The sequence below is a fragment of the Maylandia zebra genome, linkage group LG8, assembly GCF_041146795.1.
Source record: "Maylandia zebra isolate NMK-2024a linkage group LG8, Mzebra_GT3a, whole genome shotgun sequence".
In the NCBI taxonomy this organism is placed as follows: domain Eukaryota; kingdom Metazoa; phylum Chordata; class Actinopteri; order Cichliformes; family Cichlidae; genus Maylandia; species Maylandia zebra.
In genome coordinates, this window is record NC_135174.1 from 6306353 (window position 1) to 6317578 (window position 11226).

An 11226-nucleotide genomic window follows, 5' to 3' on the forward strand; every position below is an offset into this window, starting at 1 on the left:
TAGAGGTTGAATCTACCCAACTAAGACCTACTGAGGACCATTCAAGGGAGGGACAACTTTGCATTTGGTGTGATAAGAGCCTGATGATCATGTCCGGTAAAATGGATGGCACATTATTTATTTCTTAGCCATTAGAGACTGAGAAACAGGAAGAGGAGCCCCAAAACTAGACCAACATTGCCCCAAACACACCAAGAGACTTCACTCTCTTGTATCCACAGTGACTCTCCTGCCGGCCAGGTGTAATGGTTGTAAAGACAAATGAAGAATGCATGGTCTGACATACAGAGATTCCTTCATTTGTAAGAGAGACCTATATGGACTCCTCTGCACCTTTGAGCTTGTCCATTTTCACTGATTAAAGCTGTAACACTAATGAAACAGGATTGGGATTTACATGTTGGTCATTTTTAATGATGATATGTCAAATGTATAGCATGCGCTTTCATTGACGTCAATTCACTCAAGCGCTTCAAATCCACTGACATAACTCACCCACGTGTGTATTTGTATAACAGTGACATCTACAGCCCTGACGTGACACTGGAGCTACAGATGGACGCCAGACTGGGTCTGGTCTTCCAGTCAGAGGAGCCATTTTCACGCTTTCTGACACTGTGACAGCCTGCTGTGAGCTGGAGGGTCCTCTGAGGAATGTGACTAAGTAACTCAGCTGGGCAAGCAGTTCTCATGCATACACGAATACTTGGGCTATCTATACGAGCTGTTGTTGAGGTGACTAAAATGGGACATTTTCTGGGTACACGAGGGTTAGATTTGACCTCTAGCCCCTTTGGTGACTGTTGCACTATGACAATGTGTAACATAAGGCTTCACAGAGGAGTCATCATCCTCCACAGTTGAATCTCTTTATTGCACACATTTATGAAGAGCTGCCAAACTCTGGCTACACACAACAGTTTTGATTTAAAACAGACCTCTGCTCTGAATTCTGAGCAGCTTTGTGTTGGATGAAAACAGAGGGAAAATAACCAGTTTTGCAATTCAAATAGATGTTTTGTGTGCTGAAAGCAGTGTGTTATTTACCCCCATACATACATATGTATTATCAGCCCGACTATGGAGTTAATGGACAAGCTTTTTGAGCAGTTGGTGAACAACAAAAAAAGGCATCATGGCCGGTTTTGCATGATTTATAAAGTGATTAAGACTATCACAACTCTGCTGCTCACACCAAATGATTTATTTTTCCATTCAGTCGCACAACATTTTCACATGTTCACTCATCTCACACTTCTTCTCACCCACAAGCCTTCTCTTCCTTTACCAGACATGCACAAAAATCTATTGTGTGGCACAAAACCACACAACTAAAAACTGCAGCACAGCCCTATTGTGCCTTCTACACGAGTCTCTTTAAAAAATGTTTAGTGTGTTATGATCGATCGACTAACACACACTGCAAAAAAACTTTAGGCAAGTCATAACAAAAGTTTGAGCAGAAAAAGGGGAAGGAGTTGGAGTTAATGCAATCCAAGAGATAAAAAAAAATAAAAAAAACAGAAACTATTAAACTGAAAAAGCTGGTTTTAGACTAAAACTGACAACATACACATGCATACCTTGGTTCCACAATACTAGATCAGTCAGAATTAACTGAATGAATTTGAAATAGAAGTGGCTTCAAAGCTTTTTACCAATTGGTTTCCTATTTTTGTCCCCAAGTAGCTGCATTGCATTAATCTCTGAAGCACTACTGATGACTGGTGTGGTCTTATGCATGCTAAAAACTAATACAAGTAGTTATATACTAAAAAACCCAGACTAAACAAAGCTGAGGAAATATGCAGTAGTACAGGGAAGTTTTTAGTTTGCCTTTCTTTTGAAACATTCAATACATGCTGTTCCTGATGTCACAGCCCAACTAGAAGGCGAAGACAAGACGAGGTGGTAATTTAGAAAAAGACCATTTATTTACACGAAACATAAACTAAAGGAATATGTGTGTATCAGTCAGCAGTGTAAAGCATGCACTGAGGAGTGGCAGAGTATGAGGAATGCAGGATAAAACCAAAAACACATGCTGTTGTTGAGCTAGTCTGAGTCTGGGAGACACGGAGCGAGAAGAGGAAGAGAGCTTTAATGAGCCCAGGTAGCACGTTCAGCTAATTACACTCCAATTATCTCCTGCAGAACAAAGCACAGCACAAAAAAAGAGAAACACCTAGTGCCTAATCATTACCAAATGTAGGTTTAATAACTGCAGCAAACAAAAAACAAGATGACCAAAGATAGTTTTATATTCGAACAGTGAATTGTTGGAAATTGAGGACAAGTTTTAGGTTTTATGTGCTTCTTAACATCGCCCTGCAGTTCTCTGAATTAGACTGGCAAGAGTGATGTTCGTATAAATAAATCTGTGCATGAATGCATTTTTCCATGCGTGCTTTAAATTGTTATTCTAAAAAAGTATGACCACAGTCGGTGATTTTTACCAGCCTTCCTCACCTGTACGGTCCAATCCATGCGTTTCCTTTCACCGCATGACGTTCAGTACTGACAGTGATGTCCAGTTTTGAACTAATAAACCCAAAGATTCCAGGAACAGGATAACAAGCTACCTTGTGTCAGTGAATGTTTGATTTAATGGAAACAAGAGCGAATCCCTGGTGTACTAAACATATGATGTCAGCACAATGTTTAGGAGTGATGCAGAAAAGGCTCGGTTTAAATGACACAAACGCTGAGCCAGCCAGGTCTCAGAACCACTCAAGCCTAAAAACTAAATGCAAATGTTAATGTTTAGCCTTTAATCACTGATTACATTAAGACAGGCTGTTCCAACACTGTTTAGTGTGAAGTGGTGCAGAAATCCTATTCTTTCCTTATACAGGACACCAAAGTTCATGAAGCAAGAGTGTTGAGTACACTATGAGTCTGACAGCGTCGGGGTCACAAGGTTAAAATACGATCACATTACTTGCTGTAACGGGTTGGCTTGACCAAAACAAAGCCTGAAAGGAGACTGATTCAGCCAGAGGCCTTTATTCACAAACCTCCCCACATCCTACACAGGGGTCAATGAAAATCACCCTATTGTTACACACTGAGCTATCTGACCCGAAGCCACTAACCTTTTAAATCAGTATTAATGACATCCCCACAATCAATCTTCCACAGTATCTGTAAAGGAGATGATTATATTAAAGAGTCCTTTAACTGAATGAGTTACTCACAGCCAGGAGGGAGATACTGAATAAAAAAATAAAAAAATAAACATTTAGATGTGTCACATTTATCATACAGCATTTAAAGCTGTTGTAACTTATTTACAGTAACAGTGAAAGAGATAAACAAACAGTTGGAATTTAAGCATTTCAGCATGCAAAGTTAGCAGCTTCAGAGCATAGTGGAATGTGTAGCTGACCCCTTACCAAAAGACAGCTGAAAGGCAACATTAGTCTCCTGTTCCAAAGGAAAAACCAGAAACACAGCTTCACCTGTGCTTGATGCGAAAATCACATCAAGCCGATTTTTAAGTAATTTAAACTCCAGTGCTGTAGGTCCAATTCCAGCTGCAGATACAAATCTCCTTTGGGGTTGCATCAAGAAGCTTATCCGGTGTAAAACTCCAAATGAAACATGTGGCACCCTCATGGCAAGGGAGGAATTAAAATGGTATCAATACTGCGTATACTTCAAAAAGTACCTCAAATATGAAGTCAAAATTGTTCCTTAAAGTACTTTACAATGATGAACTCGAGGCATTCAAACAAAATGATCATTAAAAAATATCAAATAAACCAGGTAATTTAAGTATTTTAATGGATATAGTTGATGTCCTAAGAGAAATCTTCAATCACACTATTCCTAAAGACCACAACAATAATCCTTCTAATTGCACTGCCATAAGACTTTGATGGAAAGGCTTTAATCTGCAACAAATCCTATTAGCAAATGCCCCAAGGCCGACTTTAACTAAGTGTAAGTTCTATGAAAAATACAAAACGCATTAGATCTGTGGTTCATGCACTGTTTTTCATATGCAGTATATCCCTCTGTGCTTTGTGAAACAAAAGCAGCGATCTGATCAAGATGCATTATCTGAGGCTTGACGTTCGAGGCAAATTAACAGTCTTCAGTTTCAGGAACTCTGCGCTGCGTTCTGGTAAACTTTTAGGAAATGACTAACGGTCATTTATGGATGAATAAGCGTAACTTGGAATGTCCACATATCCTCTAATGCAATTCCCTGTAACGACATTCACCAAAGCTCCACAACCAGTTTGTTTCTCTAAACAAACTAGAGAACACATCCTAGCCAGGCGGACTGGTCAGAAAATAAACAGAAAAACAGAAGAAATGGCCTGATTGTTCCTTCTTTCAGAGAGACCTTCCAGTGAAGAACACCCCACCTCTGATCCGGGAGAAACTCCCAGGGCGGATATCAGCCGCACCTCAAGTCATGAGTTTTCTCTTTTTTTCACTTAAGTGAATCAACAGCAAACGCAAAACAAAAAACAAAGAAAAACACGCTGGTAATAGCTAAGATGGCAGGACACAAGAAGGATGGACACACACACCACACACACAAACACACACACCACCCCCTGCTTCTTTTAGAAGCAGCCTCGTCTCCAGGGTGACTGAAGACAAAAAAGAGGCCTTGGCACAGCTGGTCTGTAGCGACAGAGAGACAGAGAGGGAGGAGGAGGAGGAGGAGGAGGAAAAAACAGTGAATGAGTGTTCAGATGTACAGACAGGATAGCGGGTGAGGGGGAGAGAGACACAGCGAAAGCAGGGAAAGAGTTGATTTGGAAACTAGTTGGAGGAGGGAGAAGGGAGGGGAAAGAGTGAGGAGGTACGCAAACTCTCTGAGAAAAGCAGGAGAAAGTGAACACTCTCACAGGAGGAACAGTTGTGGTCATAAAAAAGAAACGGCTGCTGATCTGCTCAAAGAGTCATATTACGTCCAAACATCCAGTGCTGCTCTCTCTCTCTCTCAGTCTGAACTGAAGCAGGCTAATTAGATGAAGAGCAGAAGACCTGCAGGCACCACAAACTAACTTATGAGAAGAGAGAAAGAAGAGGGGGAGGGAGAAAACAAGCAGGAGTAAAAGTGAAACGTTCTGGGGACTGTTTACTTCTGCCTTTGGCTCTGCTGTCAGAGAAGAGTTACCAAGTGGAAGTAGTGGCACACATTTGCTAAAGAGGTAAGAGCTTTTTCTTGTCTTTGCACATGTCAGCTTTTACTGTGCTTTATGCCAAGTTTATACAGACTAACATTTGAAGGCCACACTTACTGTACTTGTCATTCTCAAATGGAAATGCTTAAGTGCTGTAAAGTAAAGAAAACAGGTACTAAATAAGCAAATTTGTCTACATGAAGCCCAAAGAAGGTGATTTCTTTGATTTCTGTTACATGTTTTACTCTCGTTTGCGCCTTGCCAAACATAATGTGAGCGCAGCGGAAGGACAAAGACAAGAGGTTGCAGTGTGAAGAGGGTCAGCAGCAGAGGCCTCACATTCTTCAGCCTCACTCCAGCAGGTGCTTGGAATCAGCTGGAGGAGCTGCTATAAACAAAAAGAATATACACATATATTCGCCCAGGGTAAAAGTATCTGTATTTAGGCACTTATGATGAAATAATGCAGTGTTTGGGGGTATTAAGTGTTAAAAGCACACTCTGTCATGTGGAACTGACTGTCAAAAACAAATATAACAGGAAATCCGTTATGAACTGCAGACTGATGTTTCATGACTAAAGCAACAGAACATGTCAAGTATGACAACCACAAAAAAAAAAAGAAGAAAAAACTATAGTACTTCCTGATCTGATAAAGAATAAGAGTCGGTAGAAATTCTGAATAATCACATAGTTTTACTTAGAGTTACGCACACATTAAACTAAACAGATTTAATAGATTAGTACAGTACAGCATATGTGTGTATGCATCACTAATAAACAACAAGTAAGGCTTTAATATGCTTTAAGCTTTAATATATACAGTTTGCAGATCACCGTCATCAGTTTTGACGGTAGATGTGGTGTTCCACAGGGTTCTGCATTGGATCAAAAATTCATTATTTAGTATATTAATGATATAAGTGCAGTGTCTAATATATGAAATGGTTGAAAATGACATGTTAAATCTGCATAGGTACTGAATTTGTTTATGCCAATGAAAAAAGGGGATATTAGTATATTAAATATATCTAAAATCACTGTGTACACCACTATGTGGTTGTACAGTTACTGAAAGACCATTCTAAATCAGTAGTTAATTAGTCATCCTTGGAAATGAACATACACCAAGATATATGGTGTAATACACAACACAAAGACAGAAAAGCATCAGAGCAAACAGTTGAAACTAAAAGAAACAACACGGATATACAAAACATTGCATCCATACATAAAATAGTCAAATGGTAAAATAGATAAATTGATAAATCCAGTAATCCATGACAAACTTTTTTTTAAACATTTTTGTGACTATGTTGCCTAGCAACAAACAGCAGGGCGTCTTGGGTATCGTACTTTTAATGTTATATTTAATAGCTGGATATTAACTGTTCAACTAAATCAAAAACAGTGTTTTAAATGTTTTTACTTGGAGAGTGTCCCAGTGTAACCAGTGTCAGTTTTATACACCAGTCCTGCTGCGCTTCAGCAAGATCAGTTAACTGCTAGTTAGCATTATATATATATAGCATTACATTAGCTTGGTAGGCGAAAAAACTAGCATTAGCTAAACTTACCTATACTCAATGCAAGTCTCTTAAATATGGGTGAGGGTTAAGACAAAGACAAAAAAAAGTAAAAAATAATTTCGTAAACTTAATCAAAACAACTAAATTAGAGAGTTTGGCCAATCAAAAAGTAAATGTAAATCTTTTTTTTTTAACTGTTTTGCTTTTTTACATTAAAAAAATGCTAGCTTTACAACAAAAATGGATAAAGCCGGAAGAACGCCTTTTGTTTCTAGATTTATCACAATTTATTTATTTAACAACTATTTTAACATTATATGAAAATCCAGGGCTTTGAAATTACTATGTGACGTGTTTTGGCACTGTGTTAAAGAGACTGGACTCAATCAGTACAGACTTGGTTCCACACAGGTTAGTCGGCAGGTTTTTTTAGTCCATTCAGAATTTGTCTTCAGTGTCCTGTCGTGTTCCTGTGCCCTTATCGCCTCTGCAGCTTCTCCCACACACAGCTGCTCCAGTGCTGATGACAGGCCTCAGTTTTGAAATGCCAGGCCTGAAATAGTTAGCCTTGTTTATAATTAAACTGCACACGCAGGAAGGTTTCTCCTGTCTGTGGATACAAACACACCAGGCCTGACACAAGCCTCGCACACAGTCTGTTCACAAACACGTATAGCCTTGACATGTGGTCTGCCAAATCTCACTACACATACAGTAGACTAATTAGTGGTGCTGATATATAATGAGTGAGTACTTGGAAAGCATAGAGGATTTAGAGATTGAAAGAATTAAAAAAAAAAAATCAGGCTTGAGGTGTAATTGCAGGGTGGAAGAGTAAAATCGGAGCAGTCCAGGGTGGAGCTGAACTTCTTCTTTTTTTTTTTTCATTTCTACATTTAGAGCTCTACTGAGGCCTTTTTCTTTTGGAAAATCATTCATATCATTTTTTCAACTCCTGCACCCAGAAGTCAGCATGGACCAGCAGCTGCAAGATATTTTTCGCAGGGTGTGGACCAAACTACAGGCTCTCCCAGAAGCAACTCCAGTGGAAGTGGGAGCCTTTGCCGTCCTCCTCCTCTTTATTGGTGAGTTTTAAGCACTGATCCATCATTCAAAATATGCCACACAAGGCGAAATTAGTGGGACAATAAAGTATTGAATTGAATTGAATATGTAAGTGGAATTACAAAAAATCATTTATTTATTCATTATGTAAATCCTCTGGTTTGAACTTCACCCGTGTATGATAAATGCTGAGTAGTTATTTCATTTCCACCTCCCTCTTGATATTGGAGTGTGGAGTGGATATAAAGTAAAGAAGTGAAGTCGGTGGCCGGTGTAATGCAAGACAAGTCGATCCAATCATAGGGGTCCATGGCTGAAAGCTCATTGTTGCTAACATGGATGACATCAGGAGCATTTCAGCAGTGGGTTGGCAGCGATGTAGCTATGCTTAGACATTTCGCCATTACTAGTAAAAGTAAACCAAAGCAGTCTAGCTGCAGGCCTCACAAATAAGCCAGTAAAATAAAAGGTACTTACATGCTCTATGTGGCAGGTGGGGAGTTTACATGTAACTTTATCATACACGGCCATCTAAACCAGAGGCCTGTTGTCACAGTTTGGCACTGTTGAAGTCGACCTCAATGCAGGAGACAAGACTTGAACTCAGAAACAGCTTTTAATGCTGAACCATGTCCATACAGGGAAAAAAACAACACGTAAGGTGAACAGGGAATTGACTTGGAGGAAACACACACGCAGGGAACACACTGCCACAAGGGGAGAATGCAACAAATAACAGAAGGAGACGATAAAAACACACCTCGTGATTATGGAGATTACCAATTTGACACAGAGACAGATGATAAACACATGGACAAGATAGAAGGAACAAAATGGGATTACAGAAGGGGATTAACAAACCTATCATCAACTAAAGCAGACAGGGGACTAATGGCAAAGAAGAACAGGAAACTTGTAAGCACACGGAGAGTAAAGATAACACCATAAGCAGAGGGCTATGGAGCTCACACACAGTTCCATCACAAAAGCACAAACACAGAATGAACCTTCAGAGCAGGAGCACTGAACTAAAGGCACTCAGGAATCAAAGGAACGAATAATAGGAAGCTAAATGTCAACACTAAAGAATACAGAGTCATAAAGATAAATAAGAGTACAAAGCTAGAGAAAACTCAAAACGACCCTGACATCTATATCACTAGGTTTTGGATTTATCCAGATAATTTTAGGGTTAATCGTGGGTTATTCAGTAATATGAAGGCAGTTTACATAAAAGGTGGGCCATATGCACGGTTGGAGATAAGAAACCATTAGGTGTAAAATCAGCAGTCAGTTATTCCATACAGTAGGTCTTTTCAAGTCTTACTGACCACTTAAAGCACACAACAGTGCTTTTTTAATAACACACACATCCACGCTGGTTTGCCTGCAGCAGCTGTGTTTTGTGCTTGCATTTAATAATATAGTTTTATGTTCTTCTGTAAAAATCAGTCACTCTGCTGCCAGTAGACTTATCCACTTTAAAAGAACATGCTTGTAGCTAGATTGATAAACTGTGGGTTGACTTGTGGAGTTGATAACCTCCTTCATGTGCCCAGGTACACTGAGCTTGCCTGAGTATGCTGTTCTTGCTTCACAGTATAGGACCCAGTAATTGTGTAGAAAATTTCTAGACTCAAAATTGTCTCCCAGCTTGTGCTGACCCCACCCCGTGACTCTGTTTTGTTTTGTTTTTCTCCCTCCTGTCTTGTTTTTCTCCTCACAGCCACGGTTCTCTTCATGATATTACTCTCGTGCATCCACTGCTGTTGTTTTACGAAGCCAAAGCACCAGCCCTCAAGAGTTCAACCCTTGCACAACATCTGAGGAAGAGACAGGACAGAACACACCTAGAAACATCATCTCCATCCTTCTTCGCGCTTCTCTGGAAGAATTAAGTGGGTATCAAAAACAGGCAAGGATGGGAAGTTGGTGCCATGATATTTCCAGTACTCGATTATCATCCAGAGAGCCACACCACTGCAATGCAGCTGAAAGGCACAACTCATCAAGATTCATTATAAACCAGAACAATGTAACACTGTGTGGCAGAGTTTCATTGGCAAAGAGACACAACAACAAAGCTGATATGTCCTGAAATGTCACAGTGACTCAGTTATTACAAATGTGGTTTGCGATGATGTTCACATTCAGGAGGAATGTGGGAAACAACACGGACAGTGTACATTCCAACATGTATGTGTGCTCTGGGCACGAAGTTCAGCAGAAACATAGCTTTGTTCAAAAACAAAGCGCCCCCTGCTGGCTCAGTGAAGCAAATCGTGCCAATGGAAAATGTGAACTATTCATTGTTTGATGCCACAGTTTTAAATGTATTCCCGTTATATTGTAAAATAGTAGTGTGACATACAGGAAAGTGTTTCTGAGACGCCACTTTTATGTGTTTTTGCTTCTTCTTGCTTTTGTAAATGTATCAGATGTTAAATACTTTAATTAAATAAACATTTCTTTGTTCTTATACCTAATGTAGTCACCACAGTCTATAAGAGCGAGGATCAAAATGTCATCAGTGACTCGTTGCTCCATCGTGCACATTCCTTATCAGCAGAATTCCTCTTTGCCATTGTGAGTTTAAACATTAACCATGAGCTGTTGCTTTTACTTTGAAATGGCAGTCACCTGGAAATGCAAACAGGAACTGTGCTATGTTTGCATATTCAGAACACCACTCCTGCGCTCGAAGTGAAAGTAAACTGTTATTTTGGACTATTTAAAAAATCCTTTCTAGTTCGGCTTGTGGATCAGAAAAGCAGCTAAAGAGTCGAAGTTTTCTGTTGTCATACTCTGCTGTGTTTTCACGTTCTGTTAAGACTCAGTGAGCCGTTCACTTGGCAGGACATGGCGGTGGAGAGGTGAGTTTCTGAAAATGAATATGCTCGGTGACGAAAGGCCTTAACACCTGCAGATTAATGGGCCGTGCCAATAAAAATATAACATATCTGTTGCTTAGATATTTGGAGTGTGAAATAGCTTTTTTAGTTGGCAGATAATGTGCTTCTTTCAGCTCTTAGTGCCAAATAATGGTATTAATAAGATTGTGTGAGTTGGTAAATATCAGGGCAGGTTTACCTGGTTTTCATCTGGTTGATCATTCTCTATACAGTGTACTAGACCAGCAGAAACCCACAGGGTCACCTGAGGACTGGGTGGAGTGGTTCCTTCATCGTATGCATCAGGAGCCGTGGGCACTGGGTGGTATTGCCGTCATTGGAGTGTTTGTCCTGGTAATTCTCTCTCTGGTCATCTTTGCTCTGCTGTATGGATGCTGCTGCAGCTCAGGAGACGAGAAGACAAAGAGAAGGCAGAAGAATTCAAAGGACAGAGTCATTTAAGTGTGTTCAGATAAAAGAGAAAATGTACACTTTTCCACTTTTGAATTTCTTTGCTACATAGTATAGGACTCTTTTTTTAAAGGTTTCTTCAACCAAAATTTGAATGAAATTAAAATGCCCATATATTTTTTC

The 11226-nt window shown here is 39.7% G+C and overlaps 1 non-coding gene across 1 annotated transcript; it reads left to right on the forward strand.

The window, feature by feature from the left end:
* The first annotated feature begins 4678 nt into the window (after positions 1 to 4678).
* On the forward strand, positions 4679 to 7644 carry LOC105941048 (uncharacterized). The gene is made up of 3 exons (XR_013099779.1): positions 4679 to 5174; positions 5430 to 5509; positions 7577 to 7644. It is a non-coding gene; the product is annotated as an uncharacterized LOC105941048 (transcript).
* Positions 7645 to 11226: the final 3582 nt, after the last annotated feature.